We start from the raw sequence: 17,827 nt of genomic DNA, 5'->3' as shown, positions 1-17,827 counted from the left end.
TATTTAGCATTTCTATAGCGCTACAAGGCGTACACAGCGCTGCACAAACATAGAAGAAAGACAGTCCCTGCTCAAAGAGCTTACAATCTAATAGACAAAAAATAAATTAATCAAATCAATTAATGTGTACAGGAAGGAGGAGAGGAGGAGGGTAGGTGGAGGCGAGTGGTTACGAGTCAAAAGCAATGTTAAAGAGGTGGGCTTTCAGTCTAGATTTAAAGGTGGCCAAGGATGGGGCAAGATGTAGGGGCTCAGGAAGTTTATTCCAGGCGTAGGGTGCAGCGAGACAGAAGGCGCGAAGTCTGGAGTTGGCAGTAGTGGAGAAGGGAACAGATAAGAAGGATTTATCCATGGAGCGGAGTGCAAGGGAAGGGGTGTAGGGAAGGATGAATGTGGAGAGATACTGGGGAGCAACAGAGTGAGTACATTTATAGGTTAGTAGAAGAAGTTTGAACAGGATTCGAAAACGGATAGGGAGCCAGTGAAGCGACTTGAGGAGAGGGGTAGTATGAGTAAAGCAACCCTGGCGGAAGACGAGACGAGCAGCAGAGTTTTGAACCGATTGGAGAGGGGAGAGGTGACTAAGTGGGAGGCCAGCAAGAAGCAGATTGCAGTAGTCTAAACGAGAGGTGACAAGGGTGTGGATGAGGGTTTTGGTAGAGTGCTCGGAAAGAAAGGGGTGGATTTTACGGATGTTGTAAAGAAAGAGACGACAGGTCTTGGCGATCTGCTGGATATGGGCAGAGAAGGAGAGAGAAGAGTCAAAGATGACCCCAAGGTTTCGAGCTGAGGAGACAGGGAGAATGAGAGAGCCATCAACAGAAATAGAAAACGGGAGGAGTGGGGGAGGTGGGTTTGGGGGGAAAAATGAGAAGCTCGGTTTTGGTCATGTTTAATTTCAGGTGGCGTTGAGACATCCAGACAGCAATGTCAGACAAGCATGCTGAAACTTTGGTTTGGATGCAAGGTGAGATATCAGGGGTAGAAAGGTAGATTTGGGAGTCATCAGCATAGAGATGGTAGGAAAAGCCATGGGATGAGATTAATGAACCAAGGGAAGAAGTGTAGATAGAAAAGAGGAGGGGACCAAGAACAGAACGCTGAGGTACGCCGACAGGCAGAGGGATAGAAGTAGAAGAGGATCCACCAGAGTGAACACTAAAGGTGCGGAGGGAGAGGTAGGAAGAGAACCAGGAAAGGACAGAGCCCTGGAATCCAAGTGAGGACAGGGTATCGAGGAGTATGCTGTGATCAACAGTGTCAAAAGCAGCGGAAAGATCAAGAAGAATGAGGATGGAATAGAGACCTCTGGATTTAGCCGGTAATAGGTCATTGGAGACTTTAGTAAGCGCAGTTTCGGTTGAGTGGAGAGGGCGAAAACCAGATTGTAGTGGGTCAAGAATAGCATGTGAGGTCAGAAAATCAAGGCAGCGGCGGTGAACAAGCACGCTCAAGTAATTTGGAGAGAAGGGGAAGGAGGGAGATGGGTCGGTAATTAGAGGGACAAGTAGGGTCTAGTGAAGGCTTCTTAAGGAGAGGTGTGACCACAGCATGTTTAAAGGCAGCAGGGATAGTCGCAGTGGAAAGTGAGAGGTTGAGAATGTGACAGATAAAAGGAATAAGAACAGGAGAGATGGCATTAAGAAGGTGGGTGGGAATGGGATCAGAGGAACAGGTGGTACATTTTGAGGAAGAAAGGAGAAGTGTAGTTTCCTCAATAGTAACTTCAGGAAAGGAGGAAAGGGAATGAGGGGAAGGAGAGAGAGGGGAACGGACTAGTGGAGGGAGAGGTGGCGAGGTAGAGAATGCAAGGTTTATCTTTTGAACCTTGTCGTGAAAGAATTCAGCAAAGGTTTGAGGAGATAATGAAGGGGGAGTTGGGGGAGGGGGCACCTTGAGGAGAGAGTTCAATGTGGTGAAGAGAAGTCAAGGGTTAGAGCCAAGAGAGTTGGTCAGTTGGATATAATAATCCTGTTTGGCGTGTAAAAGAACAGATTGGAAGGAGGTCAGCATGAACTTAAGTGTAAGAAATCAGCAAGGGCTCGAGATTTCCGCCAGAGGCTTTCGGCGGAGCGGGTACAGGAATGTAGGTAGCGGATATTAGAAGTCAGCCAAGGTTGGGGTTTTGTACGCCTTATAGGGCGGGTCATCAAAGGTGCAAGAGTGTCTAAGGCAGAGGATAGAGTATTGTTGTAAGAAGAAACAGCCTCGTTAACAGACGTGGATGGTGCCACAGTAGAGAGGAGGTTTGAAACATGGGAGGATAGAGATGAAGGGTCAATATTGTGAAGATTCCTAGATAAATTAGATAAGATAGGACGGGACTGGGAGGGAGGAGATTTAAGTGTGAAAGTTATAAGATGGTGATCAGAGAGGGGAAGATCAGAGGCAAGGAAACTAGAGGGTGAACAGTTGGAGGAGAAGATGAGATCAAGACAGTGACCATTTTGATGAGTGGGGGAGGTGAAGCATAGTTTGAGATTAAAGGAGGATGTTAAAGCGAGTAACTTAGAAATATAAGAGTTGGAAGGATCATTAGCAGGAATATTAAAGTCACCAAGGATGAGAGAGGGGGAGGAAGGATCATGGAAGAAGGCAAGCCAGGCATCAAAGTCACTGAGAAAGGATGAAAGGGACTTATCAGGGGGACGATAAATGACTGCTATTCGAAGAGGCAGAGGAGAGAAAAGGCGGATAGAGTGGACTTCAAAGGAGGAAAAACAGTGAGATTGAGGTGGAAGAAGGGGTTGAAATCTGGAGGAGGGAGAGAGAAGTAGTCCCACACCGCCCCCGCGACCAGCAGGGCGAGGAGTATGTGAAAAAAGTAACCACCATGGCAGAGGGCTGCGTCTGAAGCAGAGTCATCAGGGCAGAGCCAGGTTTCTGTTATGGCGAGCAGATGGAGGTGACGCGAGATAAAGAGGTTCTGGGTATAGGGGAGTTTGTTACAGATAGAGCGGGCATTCCATAGGGCGCAAGAGAAGGGCAGAGAAGAGGAGGGGAATAGAGGAATAGAGATGAGGTTAGAGAGGTCACGGTGAGATCTGTAGAGCTGGGATAATAGTTGGTGAGAAGGGCCAGGATTGGGATTGATGTCACCGGCTGAGAGTAAGAGAAGGAGTAAAAGAGAGTGGAGGAGCGTAGGAGAGGTGTGGCCGCAAAGGCAAGAGGTATTTAGGTCGAATGGGGAAGGCAAAATTGGACGGAAGAAAGAGACGGAGATTAAAAGCCAAGAGGGAGGAAGAGGGTAGGAGAGAAGGTGAGGTGATGAAGTCAATGGATGGGCAGTGAGTTCCTGTAGTGGAGAGAGGTAGGGGGTGAGGGAAAAAGATTAGGAAGGGACAGGGCTAGGAAGAGAATGTGAACAGGGGCTATAAACCATTGAGGTGGGAAGAAGATTAGATATAAAGAGAAAAATGCGCGCGCGGCACCTAGAGCGGAGGCCCTGAGTGGATCGGAGTGGACCTGGGTGTCACCCCGAAGAAGGCTGTAAGGATATGCAGATGAGCTGCAAGTCCTCCACAGCACCTGAAAGGCAGCCGGTGGTAGAGCTGGGCACCTCTCAGCTGAGGAAAGGCTTACCAGGGGTTAGACTGAAGCCAGCATTCCTCCCCCTGAGGGTCGCCTGATCCTAGCTTCTCATACATCTGTACACAACTATGGAATGAATTACCAACCACCTTGAGAACACATGACCTGATGACCTTCCGGAAACTACTGAAGACTTATTTGTTAAAAAAAAAAAAAAAACATACAAAAAAGACCCCTCATAAAAACCGGCACCTAAACTGACCAGATACAAGATTAATGAAACTTTTCAAATTCGTTTATTCTAACTTACACCCTAATGATTGAATATTATATCTTGTCCTGTTATCATTATGTTAGGTTTTATCAATTCTCTTACACATAATTCTCTTACGCACCTTAACTGCAATAAGGCTGAAATTGTTATTCCGTTAATATGATTACCATGATATTCTCATGCACCTTATTTGTTAATTACAGTGGTGGAAATAAGTATTTGATCCCTTGCTGATTTTGTAAGTTTGCCCACTGACAAAGACATGAGCAGCCCATAATTGAAGGGTAGGTTATTAGTAACAGTGAGAGATAGCACATCACAAATTAAATCCGGAAAATCACATTGTGGAAAGTATATGAATTTATTTGCATTCTGCAGAGGGAAATAAGTATTTAATCCCTCTGGCAAACAAGACCTAATACTTGGTGGCAAAACCCTTGTTGGCAAGCACAGCGGTCAGACGTCTTCTGTAGTTGATGATGAGGTTTGCACACATGTCAGGAGGAATTTTGGTCCACTCCTCTTTGCAGATCATCTCTAAATCATTAAGAGTTCTGGGCTGTCGCTTGGCAACTCGCAGCTTCAGCTCCCTCCATAAGTTTTCAATGGGATTAAGGTCTGGTGACTGGCTAGGCCACTCCATGACCCTAATGTGCTTCTTCCTGAGCCACTCCTTTGTTGCCTTGGCTGTATGTTTTGGGTCATTGTCGTGCTGGAAGACCCAGCCACGACCCATTTTTAAGGCCCTGGCGGAGGGAAGGAGGTTGTCACTCAGAATTGTACGGTACATGGCCCCATCCATTCTCCCATTGATGCGGTGAAGTAGTCCTGTGCCCTTAGCAGAGAAACACCCCCAAAACATAACATTTCCACCTCCATGCTTGACAGTGGGGACGGTGTTCTTTGGGTCATAGGCAGCATTTCTCTTCCTCCAAACACGGCGAGTTGAGTTCATGCCAAAGAGCTCAATTTTTGTCTCATCTGACCACAGCACCTTCTCCCAATCACTCTCGGCATCATCCAGGTGTTCACTGGCAAACTTCAGACGGGCCGTCACGTGCCTTCCGGAGCAGGGGGACCTTGCGGGCACTGCAGGATTGCAATCCGTTATGTCGTAATGTGTTACCAATGGTTTTCGTGGTGACAGTGGTCCCAGCTGCCTTGAGATCATTGACAAGTTCCCCCCTTGTAGTTGTAGGCTGATTTCTAACCTTCCTCATGATCAAGGATACCCCACGAGGTGAGATTTTGCGTGGAGCCCCAGATCTTTGTCGATTGACAGTCATTTTGTACTTCTTCCATTTTCTTACTATGGCACCAACAGTTGTCTCCTTCTCGCCCAGCGTCTTACTGATGGTTTTGTAGCCCATTCCAGCCTTGTGCAGGTGTATGATCTTGTCCCTGACATCCTTAGACAGCTCCTTGCTCTTGGCCATTTTGTAGAGGTTAGAGTCTGACTGATTCACTGAGTCTGTGGACAGGTGTCTTTCATACAGGTGACCATTGCCGACAGCTGTCTGTCATGCAGGTAACGAGTTGATTTGGAGCATCTACCTGGTCTGTAGGGGCCAGATCTCTTACTGGTTGGTGGGGGATCAAATACTTATTTCCCTCTGCAGAATGCAAATAAATTCATATACTTTCCACAATGTGATTTTCCGGATTTAATTTGTGATGTGCTATCTCTCACTGTTACCAATAACCTACCCTTCAATTATGGGCTGCTCATGTCTTTGTCAGTGGGCAAACTTACAAAATCAGCAAGGGATCAAATACTTATTTCCACCACTGTATATTCTGATTTCCTTATCCCATCAATGTGATGTTGTTGTTGTATTATATTGTAAGCCACATTGAGCCTGCAAATATGTGGGAAAATGTGGGATATAAATGCAGCAAATAAATCTAGTAGCACCTTTGAAATGGTCAGTAGTAGTATCGTCACCAAATATGTTACCCTGGTTTCAAGCCTTATGAGTAATACAAGAGATGCTGGAGCATAGGGACACCTTAGGTTAAACTGAGCTACTAATGGTACTATTTAAATTGTTAGGCCAACTGGCATTTACTAAATCTCTTCAGTGCTATGCTTATTTATCTGAAGTGTGAAGACACAATAATTGTAATTTTACTTATAAATTAATTGCAATATGACTTTTTATTTAACATTTAATTAAAAGTTAATGTTGGTATTCAAATTCTACAAGCAACGAAAATTAGCAGAATTTTAAGAAAAAGATAAGTATGAATACTGGCTCATTTCTTTTCTATGTATTACTTGAATACAATTATAATTTAGTTGTTCAGTAAGATGTTATCCCAGAATACTTCCACACTGGACCGATAAAAATATATTTAGTTAGCTCACCTCAAATTGTTTACGCTCTATAGTTTTATACTTTGACTTTGTTTTGTAGTTGTCAACCTCAGTACTGTTCAAAGTGTCTGCTTATCAAAGTTCAACATTACAGTATATCTGTTGCTACCTCTTTCTCTGAATTCCTGAATGGTAGACTCTTTCAAGGCCCAAGACAGGATTTTCTTTGTGTCCCCCACCCCCCCCCCCCCCTCTATTTTGGGTGGGAGTCCATTCTCCATGGCATATCTTTCTGGTGGGCTGGAGACTTCCTTCTTCCGCTGGCTAGTGTCCAAGAAATCCCTGTGACCTCAGGCTGCTCTCAGGTAACATACACAGGGCTTTTTTTGAGGGGGTACTGAGTACCGGCACCTTTTTCATTGTCTGCTAAAATTGACTCATGGTCCCCAAGTTATAATGAAAGAGCTCAGGCTCTACACACCAATTCTGCCTTTTCATAGATTCTGTGACTGGTTGCTGGGGGCCTGGCTATTGTGGGGTGGGTCCCTCAGTGATCACCCCACTCCTGAAGGGTGGCCTGGCATTTGAGTACCAGCACCTTTTTTGCTAGAAAACACACTGATTATACATCATGGTTCTTGCATGTCCCATGATCTTAACATAGTAGATGATGGCAGAAAAAGACCTGCACGGTCCATCCAGTCTGCCCAACAAGATAAACTCACATGTGCTACTTTTTGTGTATACCTTACCTTGATTTGTACCTGTCCTTTTCAGGGCACAGACCGTATAAGTCTGCCCAGCACTATCCCCGTAACATCACTAGAAAATAAAAGCTATCTGTCCTGGGTGTAATGTAATCTTGTTATGCTAAGGGTGTGAGTTGTTGCTGTTACAGCTATTGACCTTTCCATAAAGCACCATATAATTGACTCATGGTATTTTTACAAGGCAATTCTTTGTGAAATTGTACAACGCTGCATAACCCTAGTAGCGCTTTAGAAATGTTAAGTAGTAGTAGTAGCAATTTGAGCATTCCTGAATGTAGCAGTTGACACTTGGGTGTACATTGCTTTTGTGTGTAGCATTATATAATCCGAATAAGGCAACAGAAGGCTGCTGCTTTAAAGCTGCACAGGCAGGCTGCTCACAAAACTGCACTGCTTCCTTCCCTTTGTTTATTTGGAATTATTTACCACCTTTTTTCAAAGAATTCACACATTGAAGCAGGACTGTGGGTCACATGCCCACTTCAGTTCTGTTGGGATACCCCAAGTTTTTGTTGAATTCTACGTTAGAGAGAGTGTTTGTGTGTATGTGTCCGCCTGCTGAGCAGAGGCTGAGGTATCTGATGAGGGATTCTCATTACCTGCCCTCACTGTTAATACCAGTGCTCTGTATCTTACATATGAGAAGAGGGAGGTCAGAGAACACTGTTTTGAATACAAATAAAATTAGGTGCCAGATAGATTCCACAAAAGAATGATGAACAATGTGTCAGCATGTGAACTGTCGATATTGATTTCAGCCAACAGTTCATACGCTAACGCACTGTTTATCGTTCTTTTGTGGTATAGTTGACAACAAATAGAAACTCACTACGGTATAGTTGAGTGACATCAATATTGAATTGTATGACTCCTGACACAGGCATTGCTGCCGAAACACAGCCGTGTCAAGTCCAGTCCCTTGTGCCACTAATACTTATGGCTGAGTGAGAGTATCTTGCCATTTTGTTTTTGGCATCAATAAAACCTTTGTGTTTTTGATGGTTTCCTCACTATTCTTCCTAGAAAATATTGTCAGGATTTTTTCCCTCATAGTTCCTCTTTTTGCTTCTGCTTACTTTTATGGTAATGTCATTCTGCTTCTCCCAGTCACTCTTTGTTGCCATGGTCATGCTTGGGCTGGGTTCTCTGTTGCCTCCCAAGATCCTGACCCCAGCTTCCTGCTCCATACTGTGTTTGGAAGCACAGCATATGGCAGCCATGCTCTGCAGCAGGAGAAATATGTGTCTAAGAAACTTGGCCACGTGGCAATAAGAGGCCGTACACCTCTGCCCTGCAGTGGCAAAAGGAAACAAGTACCTGTTTTTACTGAAGCACTTGCTTCCTTTTGCCATTGTAGGAAAGACTTCTTAGGTGCGTGCTTCTCTTGCTGCTGAACGCAATCTCTACCTGCCCCATATACAAAGGGTGTAAGAAGTGGATTGCCAAGATTGGGAGACATGAATGGTCCAAACAGCAACAGAGATGGACTGGAATGTAATTGTATGTTAGCAAACTCAACACACAACTGCAGCAATTACTTTATTGGGACCTTCCCCACCCCCCCCCCCCCCCATACACACACATATACTTTGCAAATACTGCTGGGGAGGTATTTGCACCACTGACATTAAAGTCCAACTCCCCCTTTCCTTATGCATAGGTTGTTCCAAATGTGAGGCCATGAAGTACTAAGAGTGTTAGGGTGCAGAATGACGCTTCCTGGTTTTGAAAAGATGATAAATTGGCTTATATGAACCCATTTCTTTAGGCTACAAAAGTAGCTCTTAGTATCTGAAAATATGAGCAATACAATCAACACTAGACACAACAAATAACACATAAGGACAGATAATACAGTATTTAAAGCCAAACCAAGCAATTTCTCAAAAAAGCCAGCTTTACATGGTGTAAGGAAGGTAAGCAGAATTTCCAGTGTCTTTAAACCCAAAGGTGGGGCTTTCTTGAGTAGCAACCAACTTGAAACAGGTAACTGAAGTAAGGCTTGATGTGAGGAATACAAAACTGAGGGTAGATCATAGAATCACTCAGGTACTGAAATAGAATAGGTGCCTTTTGATACGTGATCCTATGGCCTATAAGGATTATTTTAAATTCTGTAAGTGTCTAGGATGTCCTGATGTGTTACATAATGCAGAAATTTTGAATAATGGCAGTTTCATCCAACTTCATGTTCTGTAAATGATAGTTAACTGGATTTTTATTGTTGTGCTATTTATATTCCCCCTCTTTTGGTTCTCTTCATTTGTTTTTATTATGATTCTATTTATACTTTCTAATGTACACCACAATGATGGTATTATGAATGGTGGTATATTAAATCTCAAATTTTTTCTGGAATTCAGAATGAAAACACTGCTTGAATAAACTGTCTCTTATAAAGAAGTAAAGAGTTTCTACTATGCTAAATACTGTTTACATTTTTAATCCATGGGACAACTAGGATCTGTGTAGCCACACAGATGATGCCATCATACAACATCACTAGATCAAGATGGTTACCAAAGCTTAGCAATGTTAAACAATGAACTAGACTACATGGAGGTCCTGTGCTATTGCCTATAATGTCATTTTTTATCTGCAATAGCCTTAAGTCAGATTCATAGGTTTCTCCATTCATTTGTTATGTTTGCTTCTTTTTACTCTTATTTTCAATGTAGCCACATTTTATTCATTTAAAGTTTGTGATGGCAGAAATGAAGCCTGGTTTTAAACAGGGCCCAGCATGCAACTGAAAAATGTCTTATCAGAGACATGCATGACTATTGTGTCTGTTGTATGGGCCAAAAACACAAAGTGCAGGATTGTAACGAATGTGCAAGGATGCCACCCAAACTCTGACCAATGAGAAATTCTGCAAAAAGAGACCAAAAGCCATCTTTTAGCCAATGCTATAGATGTTCTACATAAAAAAAAATTGGTTTTCTTCAAGTTACTTTCTGATTCCAAAGAAGACGGAGGACTTCAGAATTTGATCAAGTAGACATTCAAAATTAATTCTTTGGGCTTTAATCTACTTCTTTACATCTTTTTTTTTTAAAAAGAGAAACAGGTTGGCATGCATAGATCTAAAGGATGCTTACGTTCACATTACAATTCATCCAAATCGCAGGAAATGGTTACATTTTCTCTTTGTTCTCAAACACTTGCAATGCAAAGTCCTGCCTTTTGGTCTGTTTTCATCTCCAAGGATTTTCACAAGGTGTGTGGCTGTTGTAGTGGCACATCTTCACAGAGAAGGAGTAGTAGTTTTCACATTACCTGGGTGATTGGCTAATTTTGGGAAACTCACTCCAAAGCATGATGGCTTCATTACAGTGGTCAGTTCAACTTCTCCCAGAAATAAGATTTCCCATAAACACAAAGATAGATAATCTAAAAATACATGATCTTCACTACTAAAGAGGGCAGAGGTGATCATGACTTTAGTTTGCGATCTCTCAGCTAGACACACAGATTATGAAATTGGGTCACATGGCTGCAGCCATATATGTGATGCTGCTGGCAGGTTTACAGATGAGGGAAGCTCAGTGGCAAATCAAGCTACAACAGGCTAAACATTCTTAACCCTTCTCTTCTCAGATCTCAGTTACAGAGGATTTCAAGAAGGCATCCCAGTGGTGGGCAATCCTGTAAATTTACTCAGAGGGGAAATTACCTCTTCACAATCTCACTTAGTCTTTATGACAGATGTGATAGATAGATGTCCAGTCTGGGATGGGTAGCCCATCTAATTCACTTACTGAATTAGTTCATGGTTCTTTATGGAATTAAATTGTACTTCCTTGTCATCCTACCAGACCAGTCCAGAACTGATAGGTTATGTCCATCAGCCAGCAGATGGAGACAGTCTTGTGAGCTGTGTCTGTATGGAGTCTTTTGTATGGTGACTAAACAACTCACAAACTATTTAAACAAATTCTCAATATTACATGACTCCCAGTCAGGATTTCGATCTAACCACAGTACTGAAACAGTACTAGGTTACTCTCATGAATAAATTCAAACAAACAATTGCAACTGGCAAGAACATACTACTCCTACAATTTGATATGTCATGCACCTTCGACATGGTTGATCATGGAATATTACTAAATATCCTCGAGTACTTCGGAATTGGAGGCAACGTTCTCAATTGGCTCAAGGGGTTCCTTACCACACAATCATACCAAGTGACAACTAATTCGACTACATCAGCCACTTGGATACCTGAATGCGGAGTTCCACAGGGATCCCCCCTCTCACCAACCTTATTCAACTTAATGATGATACCCTTGGCCAAACTACTATCAAACCAAAACCTCAACCCATACATATACGCAGACGATGTAACGATCTACATCCCATTTAAACAAGATTTAAAGGAAATTTCCAATGACATCAACCAAAGCCTTCATATCATGCATACATGGGCTGATGCATTTCAGCTGAAACTCAATGCAGAAAAAACCCAGTGCCTAATACTCACCTCTCAACATAACACGAACAAATTCACCACCATTAACACACCAAAACTGAATCTTCCAATTTCGGACACCCTAAAAATTCTTGGAGTTACCATTGATCGACATCTAACACTTGAGAGTCACGCAAAAAACACAACCAAGAAAACGTTCCACTCAATGTGGAAATTAAAAAGAGTAAGACCTTTCTTCCCGAGGACCGTCTTCCGCAACCTAGTACAATCAATGGTACTCAGTCATCTAGACTACCGCAACGCACTCTACGCTGGCTACAAAGAGCAAATAGTCAAGAAACTTCAGACAGCTCAGAACACTGCAGCTAGACTCATATTCGGTAAAACAAAATATGAAAGTGCTAAACCTCTACGAGAAAAGCTACACTGGCTCCCACTCAAAGAACGCATCACGTTTAAAATATGTACCCTAGTTCACAAAATCATCCATGGAGATGCCCCAGTCTACGTGTCAGACCTGATAGACCTACCACCCAGGAATGCTAAAAAAAAATCATCCCGCACATTCCTCAATCTTCACTTCCCCAACTGTAAAGGTCTAAAATACAAGCTAACACATGCATCAACCTTTTCCTACTTGAGCACACAATTCTGGAACGCGCTGCCACGCAACCTAAAAACGATCTATGAACTAACTAACTTCTGCAAACTACTGAAGACCCATCTCTTTAACAAGGCATACCAAAAATATCAACAAATGTGAACTCCTACACATATGTCCAGAATTGTCTTGCATTATTTGCTTGTTACACTACTGCCATGTTTTGTCATTATCATGCTGCCCAAAATCCTTGTGTTATACTAAGTGTCTATTTTCTTATGTAATTCCACCATTCATGATGTATTGTAAGCCACATTGAGCCTGCAAAGAGGTGAGAGAATGTGGGATACAAATGCAATAAATAACTACTATTACTACTACTATTTAGCATTTCTAAAGCGCTACCAGGGTTGCGCAGCGCTGTACAATTAACAAAGGACAGTCCCTGCTCAAAGGAGCTTACAATCTAAATAAATAAAAAGACTCTATACAGACATAGCTCACCAGTATTCTGTGTTTCCAGCAGATCATGTCAGACAATTGGTGCAGTTTTTTACTGCCAGAATAGCTCTTGGGACTAGTTGGTACGTGAAGTCCAGTATCCAACAGTAGTCAACCCAGGTCACAAGTATCTTGTGATAGCAAAAGAAAAAAAAACGGATTTCATGCTGCTTATCACAGGAATAAGCAGTGGATTTGCCAAAGTCCTCCTTAATGGCTTTTGGACGTTTCTTTCAGGAAATTGTCCAAAGCTTTTTTAAACTCTGCTAGGCTGTTTTCACCATATTCTGGCAACAAATTCCAGAGCTTAATTACACAATGAATGAAGAAATGCTTTCTCTGATTTGTTCTAAATGTACTACTTAGTAGCTTCATTGTGTGCTTGTACTTTTGAGAAAAGTAAATGTGATTCATGTCTACCTATTCCAGTCCACTCATGATTTTATAGATTCTATCACATCTCTCCTCAGATGTGTTTTGTCCAGGCCTCCTTAGTCATTCCTTATAGGAGAGTCATTCAATCTCCCTTATTTTTGTAGCTCTTCTCTGTATCTTTTCTAATTCTGCTTATATCTGCTCTGAGATGTGCTGACTAGAATTGCATACAATTTTCAAGGTGCTGTTACACCATGAGAGAAAAACAGAGGCATTATATTTTGTTTTATTCTTCACTCCTTTTTGAAGGTTAAATGCTAGCGTAGTAGATTTTCTTCGTGTATTGCAGTTATTAAATCAAATTTGATTGTTATCACTGTTGCCAGGTGGCCCCAGCACCATTACCTCTTGCACCAAATCGTGTTCTACTAAGGACTGAATCTAGAGTTTCTCCCCCCTTTGGTTGGTTCTTGAACCAGCTGCTCCATGAAGCAGTAAAATTTTTCATGTAGGAACTTTACCTCCCTAACATGCTCTGACATTACATTTATCCAGTCACTATTGGAGTAATTGAAATCAGACAATCAAAAACAATACGGTTTCATACAAAAATATGAAGGATTTGCTAAGAATAACTGACTCAAAATACTTAAACAAGAGTGGTGTCAGTGTGTTGAATCTTGGCGTCTGTTCCCTCTGCAGCTGTTTTCTGAGTGCAGTTTCTACAGAACAGTGGAAGTCTTCTCCTGATGCAGCAGTTGCAAAACAGAGTATCCCTGTTGGGAATTGATGTGATGAATCTCTTGGGCAGTGGATGTACAAAATTTTATTTTGTTGAAAGATTTGGGAAGAAATTTGTGGCTGTTTGAAAAAGATGTAACTGAGTTAAGTATATCTAAAATATTTGAATTTCATAGATATTCTTTTGAACTGTTCTGGTTTTGTATGAAGGATTTTTGCTAATGTACAGTAAGCTTTTTTGGATTGCGTGAATATACATTAGAGTATTTTAAGTGGAGTTTTGTTCTGACCTATGATGGTACATTTCTCATTCCTTGTAAGGAGTTTGAGTTTGTTTTCTGAGGTCTTTTTTCTTCACTTCTAAGTGCTGTGAGTCAGCTACTGTTAGCAAATCCTTCATATTTTTGCACGTAACAGTATTGTTTGATTTTCAGATGTTATTGTGTCTCCTATTTTTGAATAGCCTTTTGATATAATTGAGGGTAATTGAAATTGCCCATAATTAGTTTTTTAATTTGTTCCCTTCCCTAACATTTCGACATCTGTCAGGTAGATGGTAGTATATCCCTTTCACTATTTTCCCCTTTACATATACAGTTTCTTTTCATAAGGATTACAAGGTATATTTTGTTTGCTACGGAACTTTTATTCTATTTGATTCAAGGCTCTCTTTAACATATAGTACTATCCCTTCAATTTAATCAACCCTTTCACTGTGATATAATTTGTACTATGCTGTGACAGTGCCTATTGGTTATCCTCGTTCCATCAGGTCTCAGAGATGTCTATTATATCTACCTTTCATTTAGTGCTATATATTCTAACTCTCCTGTCTTATTTTTTAGGCTTCCAGCATGGTATAAGTGGGTTATACACAGATTACAAACAATTGGGGGGGGGGGGGGGGGGTTTGTTCCTATTAACAATTGCTCAGCAGTTGACAGTGATAATCTGCAATCATTCAATTTTACTCTTTATTTAAAGGCACCGATATACTGTTGCATTTATTGCAGCCTCTGTCAGGATGCCATAACTTCCCCTGTTTTGCCGATATCCTTCAAAGATACCTTGTTCTAAACCATGCACTCTTGAACAACTTTTGGGTTTCCTACTACTACTACTATTTAGCATTTCTATAGCGCTACAAGGCGTACGCAGCGCTGCACAAACATAGAAGAAAGACAGTCCCTGCTCAAAGAGCTTACAATCTAATAGACAAAAAATAAAGTAAGCAAATCAAGTAGGTACTAGTTTAATGCAGCTGTATCTCCTTTATAAAATGTTGATGCCATCAGCCTGGTTCTACCCTAGTTAAGGTAAAGCCCATTTTTCCAGAATAAACCTACTTTCCCCAAAATATTGTCCAGTTCTTAACAAATCTAAATCCCTTCTCATTTCACTCTCATCCACGCAATTGAGACTATGGAGCTCTGTTTGTCTCTTGGGTCCTGTGCATGGAAAAGACATCATTTCAGAGAAAACTACTTTGAAGGTTCTGGACATCAACTGTCTATCTAAAAGCCTAAATTTGGCTTCCAGAACCTCCCTCCCACAAGTTGTATACCTGTAACGGGTATTCTCTATAAACAGCTGAATCCTACAGCCACACGTTCCCAACTGACCCATTCCCAGTTGAACTGTGCTTACATTGGACTAGTGTCAGTGGTCATATTCAGTAGCACAGGACCCCCCATGTAAGTGAGTGAATGCATTCTTTTATATTGTTAAGCTTTGGTAATCATGTCAACTTGGTAACCATCATACAATGCCATCTGTGTGGCTTTAAGATCCTGCTGTCCACAGAAAACATCCATTACAAATATGCAACTTCATTTTCTTGGGGGAAGGGAATTTTCTTTGAATATTTGTCTTTCCGATAATTGAAAGCTAAAGGGAATATTTTGCATCTAACGCTCCTAAGCTTGCAGTGAAGTAATACAAGTGTCCTAGGCACATAATTGAAACATTGTTGAGGTGGCTCAAATTGTTTTCTACCTTGTATGCCAGTCTTTTAGGGTAAAAGAGTACACCAAAAGGTAGATACAGAAATAAAAGTACACATTGACCTCCAGAAACAGAACAATGACGAGTTCTTTATTGTTAGACCCGACATAGACTGTGTTTCGGCGACCAAGTTCCTGCATCAAGGGTCACTGAAATTGCAGAACTCCTATATGATAAAAATAAGAAGTCTTCTTTATATTCAGTTGAATGGCACATGATATCCTTTGTTAAACCTTGTCATTCAATTGAATATACAGAAGACTTCTTATTTTTATCATTTAAGAGTTCTGCAATTTCAGTGACCCCTAATGCAGGTGCTTGGTCGCTGAAACTCAGCCCGTATTGGGTCTTTTCAGTAAAGAACTGTTCATTGTCCTGTTTCTGGAGGTCAATGTGTACTTTTGTTTCTGTATTTAGTCTTTTAGTGGAAGCCTTGCAAGGGAGCCACAGGATGAAATACCTCAGGGAAAACCAAGCAGAATGCAATTTATTGATGATTTTGAAGAGAAACTTTGTTTGTAGTATTATCAAGAAAATTTAGGAATCTTAAATTTCTTATATAAAAATACAGGAAACACTGTTTGGAGATCTCGGTCAGTCTCCTAGGAGGAGGGTGCCCTCTTGATAACCAACCAAGTTCTCAAGAACTATACAGCCAGACAGGGCCGGTCAAACCCGGTAAGCAGGGTAAGCACTGCAGGAGGGCGCCTGCCTTCAAGGGCGTCACTTTGCAAGCAATCTAATCTCTGCTGCTCATCTCAGTCTGGCTCCAAAGCTGTCAGCTCTCTGTCCCGTCCCCTCCCCCCACCTCCCAAGCAGAGAAATATCCTCCTTGTGTTTGTCAGAGGATGTCACTGCTCCAACTGAATCTGGCTCTGAAATAACTTGTGGGAGCTCAGCTAACCTCTGTCCTCTGCCCAGAGAGGGCTCAGACAGAGACAGCACAGCAGAGCCTGGACCCTTGTTTTGTCAGAGACTGCTGTTTAGTGCTGCACCTGACCCACCCTTTTCCACCCCCCACCCCCAACACAGCAACTCACAGGACAGGAGGGCTAGATGCCTGCTTTCAATTCCTAACCATCACCTATCTCTCATTCCCACTTCAGTAACTCCTGTTAGTCTGTCCAACTCAGATTGTAGAATATGTTAGTTTATGCTGATTAAGTCTGTCCTAGCTAGATCCTAAGCTGTGCTCGATGGGAAGGCTATTGTGCTGCAAGCAGAGTCTAACTTCTTAGGATTTCAGGTTAATTTTTGAAGAATTTGGAGAGGGGCTATCTCTGTTCTACATGTGTGACTGCAAGGCCAAGTGTCTGAATAGGGATCTGTTTGTTAGATTCTGAAATTTTGATAACACATTGTTTTTCAGAGTTGGCAAGACTGTCTGTTCTCCTAATTCCTGGTCTGTGTGCTAAGTTATTATTTTTCTTCTATACTGGTGTAATATTTTCAATGATGCCATGGCTGGTAAAAGGGGTGTGTCTACTGTGGGGGCGGAGCCATAGTGATCCCGCCTCTGGATGGGTAGGGGCGCCGACTAATAGACTGCAGGAGGGCGCTAGAAACCCTAGGGCCGGCCCTGCTGCCAGACTATTTTTCCAGATATCCATAATCAAAAGGTGTGGCAGAAATGCTTGCATGCACTATTTCCAGTTTGTAGTACAGTTAGGGCTTTTATTATTAAATATTTATACATTGTAAATTTAGGTAGCTATTTTCCAGGCAATTTGGAGTTGTTTGATAATACAAAAAAATCCAATATTAAATGTGTTTTGTGGTACAGGAACCATTGCTGGGTTCCTTTTCCAGTGGTATGCAATACGTTTGTGTAGCTGAGGAGTTATCAGTATGGAAAAGCACAAAACGATAACAGGCAAGGGGAATAATGGAAGGATCCTAAGGGAAGTGGAGTTTTTCCAGTATTTATTCAATTAATGCCTATTTTACTATTTGTGCGTTGGTGTTTATCGGTTAAACTTAAAGTCAAAAGTCCTGAGTATATTTATGGAGATATTATAGAGTAGCTCTTCGAAAAAATAAAACTAAACAAAAAAATATCAGAACTGCCCAACTACACATATTTGTTTGTTCTTCCAAAGAACATGGACAATATGGGCTAGATTCTTTAAATAGCTCAAAATTTGGTGTTGAAAAAAATCGGCGTTCAATGCTGTTCTATAATGGGCACTTAAAGAAAAGTGCCCATTATAGAATAGCATTAAGTGCCTATTTTGGTGCCAGGACTTACACCTGCTGAAACCAGGTGTAATTCTTAGTA

General features: G+C 41.7%; 1 protein-coding gene across 1 annotated transcript in view; it reads left to right on the top strand.

Moving 5' to 3' along the window:
* PKP4 (plakophilin 4) overlaps positions 1 to 17,827 on the top strand; it is a gene marked incomplete in the record, with an annotated part of 553,440 nt that overhangs the window by 356,681 nt on the left and 178,932 nt on the right.

This window comes from Microcaecilia unicolor, chromosome 7 (genome assembly GCF_901765095.1).
Source record: "Microcaecilia unicolor chromosome 7, aMicUni1.1, whole genome shotgun sequence".
Classification (NCBI taxonomy): domain Eukaryota; kingdom Metazoa; phylum Chordata; class Amphibia; order Gymnophiona; family Siphonopidae; genus Microcaecilia; species Microcaecilia unicolor.
This window is presented reverse-complemented; position numbering and strand designations above follow the sequence as displayed.